We start from the raw sequence: 9411 nt of genomic DNA, 5'->3' as shown, positions 1-9411 counted from the left end.
TTTAAATTAGTCTTTGGGCTGCCTCCTGAAGTAATTTAACATCTACCCCACTCCATTGGCATTCATTGACTCTACTGAATCTTAGAAAAGTGAGAATGTGTTTTAGTTAAAAAGATTTTGAAAAAACTTCAGTTATGTATGCAAACTCTTACAACTGTTAATACCATATATTTTTTTGAAGATTTTATATGGTCTGGAATACTTGTTGTTAATTTTGTTTGGCAATCAAATAATTGAATTCATTAACATAGTATTGTTTAGAGATTTCAAAGATAATTTGCTTAGAGACAAAACTTTTGAATGATAAAAATTTATACAGTATTTATCTACATTATCTGTTATTCTCCTCAAAGTATTTTCTATACTGTGCTAAAGCATGAAGGGAAGAATAAATTGGTTAAACCACCTGAAGTACACAGTAACATTATCTGCAGCTGTTCATACTTCAGCTGCTAGGAACACTTCTTCCTAATTAGGCAGCTATTTCTGATGACTAATTTATCCGTACAAAAGCTGAGCATCTTTTATATTAGTTTAAAGGCTAGTAACTTAGGGAGAAAAAAAAATACAATCAGTTACTGCACTTCTAACTTAGATGGCACCCATAATTTTACTGAAAGCTCGTAATGTTTAGTGGTGTTTCTCTATTTTTCTTCAAAGCATTGGAAGTCAAGTTTACATGAAATTGTAGCTTTTATCTCCCAAAAATAAAAAAAAAACTTGAGTTTGTTCTACAATTGATTTGTTTAAAAGCACAGGTTGGCAGTCATTGCAGATACTAGAATATTTATCTTCTGTATGTTATGCTGACTTTTTTTGGATGCTAAGATCTGAAAAGTAAGTTATTATTTTGTGCTCCTAGGTACATGGCTACTGTTACATGTTTAAGAAGGATATGTTTAAGAATAATAGCGTGCATCAGTGTATGACTGACTGATCTGCTGATGGACTAAGTTCATTTAATTCATACATCAGGAAGCTCCTAAGCCTGAAGCATTCCATATGATAAAAATCAAATTTTCTGTCCTCTGCATGACAGCCAACCACAAGGGACACTAAGGAACAAAAAGATTTCTGGAATCAAAGGGAGGAAAGGAATCAATCCACTCTGAATTGATTTTCAATATTACCAGTGTTAAAAAAATAGAATTCTTCTTACAGTTTGAACATAGCAAAATGACAAATGATGGGTTAACCACTTGCTTTTCTTATGCCTGATTTTCAAAATGGCTGCAGCAAGTGAAAAAAAATCTTAAGGTTTCTTTAATTTTATCAGGTAAAATAAGTCCAGCATATGATCCAGCATATAGATAAGGGGAGATTAGTCTGAATAAAACCATCTAGTTTCCTCTCATTTTGGATTGCATTAATTGTTTCTCAAAGTGTAAAGGGGGGCTTGCATATGCATTCTAAAGCAGGAAAACCACGAATAAGTCTTGGCATAGCAACGTCATCCTATAAAGCAAGATTGAACAGGATAATATGTTAATATAGTTTCAATCTACAAGTAAAAAATAAGCCATGTAAATGATATATATCTTCAGACAGAAAGGGTGAGGAGACAGGAAAGACCCATTCATAGGAGTAAGACTGTAAGATATATCTCTCTGAGCAATAACCGTGTGGTCTGAATTCATTATTCAATTCCAACAGACAGAGAAACTTTCCTTACTACATGGAGAAAAAGTCATCGTGAGAGCCACGTTTTATATCTGAAAATGGACTTAGATGCCACAGTAGGACTTGGCAATTCATTCCAGAACTCTTCCACATCAGAGTAATTACATTAATTGCTGGGTTTTTTGGTTGTTTTTTTTTTTTTTTGTTTGTTTTTTTTTTGTTTTTTTTTTTTTTTGGTAGTTTATAAAATCTCTTCTACAGTTTAAAAGTAAAAACTTGATGGAAAACACAGCATTTGCAAATGAGAAAAATATTTTCCTTAAAGTATTGCTCTTCTTTTTGTGTGAATAGCTGTATACAAAAGAGTTGGTTATTCTCTTCTGTAGCTGGTGTTAGGTGACTAATCTATTAGGACAGTAAGAACCTATTGGCAATTAAAATCAACCTCAGTCACATGAATTTTTCTTTCACAGCTACTTCATGCCTGAGAACCTCGGTGCAAAAGCAATAAAACACACACACAGTGAAAGACTACCTGGATGCAGTCTATTGGTCCACATTTTCTGAAGAAAAAAAAGAGTTCTAGACAAAACTGAATTTACATTTTAAAAAAATATAAGGCAAGGCAATCTGAAACTTTCATTTTTAGAATAGTTAACGTTATAAAAGACCACTAACATAATCTAGTCCAACTGTCAACCCATCACCACCATGCCCAATAAACCATGTCCCTCACTGTCACAACTCTAGGTTTCTTGAAGATCTCCAGGGGCAGTGACTCCACCACTTCCTTAGGCTGCCGATTCCAATTAAACCTGAGAAATCCTGCTTTTCCATAAGCTAACTGAGCCTGTTGATTCTTTGAAATAAACTACAAACTGTCTGATCCAATTAAGACAAGCTTTTCTTTCTTACTAATTACTAGTTAATTAAGAGACAAGCATTTCAGGTAACTGCCCTGATGGAAGGAAATATCAATAGGAAGATAAAAAACTCTGGGACAGGACTGATGCTATGGGATGATTAAGTAAAATAATGTAGAGGTACATGGGATGATCCAAAAGTAAGGACTCCTATTTTATTATGTTGGTCCACAACATCAAAGCTGGATGCTTGTGGTACAGCAGTAGACGTTCAACCTTTCCACCAATATTCCACCTGTTGCCTTGTGACAGATGGCAGCAGAGGGTAATATGACAAAATGGTGTCTGACATGGAATTAAGTATGAAGCAAAAGTGTGCGTCATCAAATCCCTCCACACGGGAGGAATTGGACCCAGTGAATTAATGAATGGTTGCTAAACATTTATGGAGATCAAACTATGGACATCAGCACAGTGAGGTAATGGGTAGTAACAATGACAGTGGGCCACCTCAAATAGTGCAGATTTTTATGAGTGAAGCATGCATTCTTGTTCATTGCTGGTGGAAATACATAGCTAACGGTGGTCACCATTGAAAAATATTGTTTTGTAGTTGAGAAGTTGCTCTTTCAAAAAATACTATTGTGCTCTTTGTATCTGTTGTAATTTCCATGGAAATGAATACGAGACATTTCTTTCAGAGTGACCTATATGCACACTTCCTTTTTAAAGCACTTCTCTGGGTACACTGAAATTTAGAGGCTCTTTCTTTCAGTTCACAATAAGCACAATTCAGATTTTTGCTCAACCTTCTAGAGAACATCCCAGAAAAAGGAAGTAGATTCTGTTGCCTAACAATTAGATGCACATGTTGACTCTAATTGTAGTTCTGAGTTAGATAGAAAGGACTTTTACTGCTACATTTTTAGTTGAACATGTGGAATTCTATCCAAGCTATTGATTTTGCTTAAAATATATATGGTAAAGAACATAAAATAATTCTGTAATTTTTTTTTCTGGTTGATGCAATCCAGTTTTTCAATGTTTATTTATGATTTCACCACCAAATTAAAACATTAGCTGCTTATAATACCTTGGTCTTCATAACCACTGTCTTTAAGAAATAAAAAAAACCTTTTCCCTTAATAAGATTGTATCTGTATACATGAAAGATTTTGCCTTAGTTACTTAGTTTTCAATAGCCTGCATGAAATATATGACTTCCAAGGTTAGTGTGAAGAATTTTTAAATGCTTTTGTCTTGGCTACAGATGTTAGCAGAATATTTCAGCTAGTTAAATGGAGACATTTTTTAAAAGTAAAATTTTCATATATTTTTGTTCCTAGACAAGATAGTCCATGTTTTAAAGACTCTTATCTTCCCTACAGTCCTATATTAGAGACAATTCCAATCAGATAAGACTTGTAGCAGTAGTTCTATTCATTGCAGTTCTGAAAAGCATTTTTGCCACAAGGTGGCAAACTATGTCTACAGGTTCAAATCGAAAACAAGATGTAGAGGTGTCAAAACTTCTCTAAAAGCCTTATATTTCCTCTGCAAGAACAAACAAAAAAACTGACATATCAATATCTGATGAATCTGTACTGTGTGGAGATAGAACACTTTTTTTCTTATGAAATAAAAAGTCATGAAGGGGGAGAAAGAGGCATTCATCATGTTAATACTTTTAACACAACTCACAGAATGTTCATTTAAACAAACCTTTCAGATCTTTCTAACAAAGTATTCTAAATAGAATAAGAGCAAAGTATGAGTCTATGGGAACAACTGCTAAACTTCTGAATAAATTTTAACATAATTATTAGAGATATCTTGATGAATTTAAGACTTGCACTGGGGTGAAAACTTCTCCAACTGAAAGTAGCATTTTGAATGATTTTCAGTGGAGATTTACATGACATACAAATCCACAGATCTTCATAAAAATATTTTAAAAACACAAACAAAACAACAACAACAAAGCTACCCCCTGCAACTAAACAATGACAAAATTGCCTTATTGCAAAACAAGTGTAACGCATGATTTAAGCAGAATACAAGGAAGTTAGATGACCTGATGACCTTATTAATGGACTTATCAACATAAAATAATTTTTTTGAAAAAGTAACAAGAAAAAGCAACTTCTTTTTCCTTATCTTTTTTTTTTTTTTTTTTTTTTTTTTTACAATTACAACAAATATTTCAAGTACAGAGATCCTTAAAGAGAAATCTGTAAGAAAGGATGAAAGGATGAAAACTACACAAGCTTCTCTTCTGCTTTCTGTTGCTTCATTGAAGTTGCATTTAATAGCACAGTGTTTGAAAAATTTATGATTATATCCATCAGAATTAACTTAGAGAAAAATAAACAAAGCTAATAAATACAACTGTAAACAGTAGTGCAGAGATATCACTGTTCTGATCAAAAGCAAAAGTGCAGTTAGAAGAACATTTCTGGGTTTTTTTGTGTGTGTTTTTGTTGTTGTTGTTGTTGTTTTGTTTTTTGGTTTTTTTTTAGGAGATAATTACAATTCCTCGGATGACTTGTTGGGTTTTTAAGGAAACTGAACCTTTAAAAAAATAGAAAATAAATGCAGCAGGTTTTCAGTCACTTCCAGGAGACAAAATAGGGAAAATGCTTCATACTAGGAGTATTTGGACATAAATAAGGAAAACTAAAATGTGGATGGAGAACATCCACAGCAAGGGAGGAAATTGTTTTTTGGAGCCAAAATTTCATTTGAGGGTCTTACTTATAGAAATACTGAAAGAAAAATCAGATGTGATTTTCCTTTCCTCTTTTCAGATTCTACATTTAGGTATTTTGTTTTTTTTCTGTTGAATTCAGTCATACTGTGTTTGTGTGCTTTTGAACAATCCAAAGGGAAGCCATAAGGGAGCAAAATCTGAGCTAGAAGGACTCATGTTAGGCAGTACTTCTGATAAGTGACAAACCTGCTATAATGGTTCTACAAATGGTCCATGCAGAAGGAGTCTTTAAATAGATGTTGACAGTTAGTAGATCTTTCCTTCTTATTTTTGAGGCATTCCAGTCCTAATGGAAAAAACAGTGGGAATCAAAAAAGTCTATCATCTCCATTCCACTGAGACGCTTCCCTTTTCTGGCATGTCAGAACTTCATAAAATGTACAAACTTTTATTGAAGCTAAGGAGTTAACATCTGGGATAAAATCAAGCTTTAAGTATTTCAATCTTTGTAGCTGGAGAGTTATTTAAGCTTAAAAACATTGAACTGAGCAGTAGATTAATATCATCAGGTTGTTATAAAGATTCACAGTCCTCCTTGGAAAGACAAGTTTGATTTAGTAATAGAAGTGTATTTTTGTAAGGAAATGTGACACAAACTCAGGGTTTTGTAGTGAAATGCCTAAAAATTTTTCCTCTGTTTCAAGTTCGGTAGCTAAAAAACCAAATGTACTCATAGTTGACACATTCTGAGTTATTGCTCCTTAAACAGCTGTGCAGCATATCTGGACAGCTGAGCAGGAATATTTCACTGCTGATGAATAGTTTGATGTTGTCAGCAGGTAGTGATTGCTGTGGTTATAATCACAATAATGTCAATAAATTCTGAAATCAGGACATGACCTCTTCTGAAGGAGATCAGTATGGGGTTAATGTGCATGGCTAGAATATGATTTCATCTCTAAATATAAATTTTGGACATCAAACATGCAGGTATTGAATACATCTGTTTTGGGTGAACAAAGAGTCTTGGTCAATTGTAGACTGATATTTTCCACTTCCAAGTATCATTAGGCTTACATAAGCAGTAATGTGACCTAGAAGCTTTTAGAAGGCTCAGCTGTGTGATCTAGGTACAGCTAGCACTGAGTAGCAGCTGTTATTTGTAATCTGTGACAGGTTACATGAGATAATTAATTGTCCATAATTAAAAATAAATAAATAAATGAGATCACTGAGTTATTAATTAATACTTAATGATTCAGAAGAAAAATACCAGCATGAAAATATGAGTGGAAATAAAAAGTCATGTCAGAGCATGGTAAATAAGCAATTTTCAAGATCAATTGTCTGAAGGAACAGCAGAACATAAACACTTCTACACTTCACCAATTGAGATCAGGCCTACAGACACTAGTAGAATTTTAGTATCACATAACAGTTTGAGCTGGAAGGGATCTTCAAGGACTGTCCAGTTGAGGTCCCCTGCAATGAGGAGATTGCTCAGAGTTCCATCTGGCCTGACCTTGAATGTCTCAAGGGATGAGATATCCATCACCTTTGTGGACAACCTGTTTCTGTGCTTCAGTATACTTAACGTAAAAAAACTTTTTCTTTATATCTGGTCTATTTGGTCTATCTCATCTCTTCAACTTTAAAAACATTTTCCCTTGTCCTATCACAACAGACCCTACTGAAGAGTCTGTTCCTTTCTTTCTTGAAGTCCCCCTTTAGATACTGACTGTACTGGTATCTGTGAGTGTATCTTAGTCTATATCTTGGGGGTAAGCCATAGTTTTTTCTTAATAACATACTTGACCCAGCTCATGCCTACATGCTCTATCTAATAAAGAATCGTGTTGTGCTCATCAGTTCTGTGCCTTACCTTGCCCTTAAATCTCCATACCTGAAATAGCTTGCCAAAGTGAAAGCGGCCCAAAGATAAGGAGTGTCCAAAAAGAGTGTGAAAGTTATGACATATATGAAAAACAATTTGATTAAACTTAACAGACAAGTAGACAGTTTTAGTTATTCTTCTTTGTAAAATTTCAGTTTTTCACTTCTTGAAATTTAGCTATTCTTTATTTATTTGGATCGGGGGAATGAAGGGGGAGCTTTAGATATATATTTCAATACATATAATTAGTTATTTTCAATTCTACTTATTTCAGATTACTTTCAGAGAAATTTTCTTGGACAACACGTGATGCTTGTCTTTATGATTTATGGCTCAAAAATAACACTGCTGGTTGCAAGATTTTCTTGAAATTTGTTTAATTAAGAACCTTTTCCCAAACCTTGCTGTCATGCAAGTTTCATTAGTTTACATTGGATTAACCTCATCAGCATATGATGGCTAATACAGATCAACAATGATTGGTAGTGATTCTTCTCATTCTTCTACTTGATGTTCCAGTGAGTTTGAACAGTTTTTGTCATTTTCTATTGTTTTTAACAAAAAGCGTTAAGTTGGAGCTTCAAAATTTTTACAAGTCATTCTTTCATTTTATCTGTTTTATTCTTGCCAAATAACTATCCCAGACCAAGCACATGTTGAAAGAAGAGAATGTGTGCAGGGATGATGATGTGTCTTATGTTCAGTTCATTATGGGCGGCAACCTATCAATCAGGCACAGCCCTTGAGAAGACTTTCAAAGAAGATAAACTAAGTACCAGATACACCCCAGACCTGGAATTCTTTTAGGGAATTTCTTTTCATACATAATATAACATAATAAAATAATACTGATATCTATAAAAAAGTAATATCAAACAGTTGCTCGTTAAGATTCTAACAATAGCATTGAGAGAAGTGAGAACTGTGATTTTGTTCTAGCATTGATTTGTTGGCAAAAATTTTATATACACTTCTGCTAATGTCGAGTGTAAAGGTCAAACTACAGAATGAATTCATATTGTCTGGTTATACGTACAGTTCAGCCAAGAATTATGTCCATTAAGGCATATGTTCTAAAATGTCCACAGTAAAGAAGCCCAGCTGAGTCCAGTTATTAGAATCTTTCCTTCCATTCTTTGTGTTTCTGTCTAGTAACTTCTCCTTATCTGTAATGTACACGTGATATAAGTTGTCCATTCTTTATAACAGTATCCTTATCTCTCACACCATTTTCTTATGTTGGATACACATGGAACAGCTTGCAGATGGTACCATTACTGATATCTTTTTAGAAGAATTTTGACATTACAGTAAGCTATTAAACCTTTCTTAGAAAACATATCTCAGAATATCAACTTGTGGAACCTGGGAGAAAGAATAAGTTGATGCATTACTTAGACCCTAAATAATATTTAATGTCTGTAAGATACATATATCAGTGCTTCATTTTCAGAACTGGCTCAAATCACTTAGGTGGTTTTATTGGGAAATATATAGAAAATTTCTGAGTAGTTTTCATAGGCTCAAAGTCTAAATTTATTCCTTCACCTCAAAGCAACATGAAAATTCTTCAGAATCATAATTTTTTAGGGGCTAAATGATTAATAAATCAAGTTGTTAAGCAAAGGTCAAAGTACCTCAATTCTATCCCACCTATACAAAAATGTCAATTATTTCACTTCACGCCCTCTGCTTTATTTTTGTGATTTTTTATTGCTTTTGGAGAGTAATGTACATGTCTTAGAACTTAAAACCACATCACATTTTAGTTAGTAACACTTACTGGCAATGGGAGGATAATAATTTCTTCTTTCACTCACACAATGATCTTCTTCAAGAAACGGACTCATAAGAACTATATGAGATGACTAAAATCCTCTTAAAAGTCCAGCATTGCCAATTCCTGAAAAAATTCAAACACTAATGGGTAGTATTTTATGAACTGCAGCCCTAGATTCAGTGCTCTGTGGTCTGGAGCTCAAGACAGGAAGAGTATTTAATAGGTTTTTTTGTTTGTTTGTTTCATAATATTTGTAGCTAAGAGGGCAGATAAGAGAATATGATATTCTGCAGAATTTTTTTTTAGTTGACAATCCAGTGACTTAAAATTTGGAGAATGGCTGTTCTGAAGCAGGTCTTGGTCTTTTTCTAGTATATTATATTAAAGATTTTTATCACAAATAGTAATACTCTAACAATGCCACTTTTCTGAAGTTACTCTTTTAATAATATCGAGTAATAAGATCAGAAGCTTACTATGCTTATTACAATATAATCAATATGAATAGAGAAAAGCCTTGCCCCTAAACATTTAAAAAAGGAAA

General features: G+C 33.5%; 1 long non-coding RNA gene across 1 annotated transcript; it reads right to left on the bottom strand.

The window, feature by feature from the left end:
- Positions 1-239: 239 nt before the first annotated feature.
- On the bottom strand, positions 240-8962 carry LOC128079651 (uncharacterized). Its single transcript, XR_008206269.1, has 3 exons — positions 8871-8962; positions 5440-5539; positions 240-2435 (listed from the first exon to the last, which is right to left on the bottom strand). It is a non-coding gene; the product is annotated as an uncharacterized LOC128079651 (long non-coding RNA).
- Positions 8963-9411: the final 449 nt, after the last annotated feature.

Source organism: Tympanuchus pallidicinctus, unplaced genomic scaffold (assembly GCF_026119805.1).
Source record: "Tympanuchus pallidicinctus isolate F22 unplaced genomic scaffold, pur_lepc_1.0 scaffold19, whole genome shotgun sequence".
Taxonomy (NCBI): Eukaryota; Metazoa; Chordata; class Aves; order Galliformes; family Phasianidae; genus Tympanuchus; species Tympanuchus pallidicinctus.
This window is presented reverse-complemented; position numbering and strand designations above follow the sequence as displayed.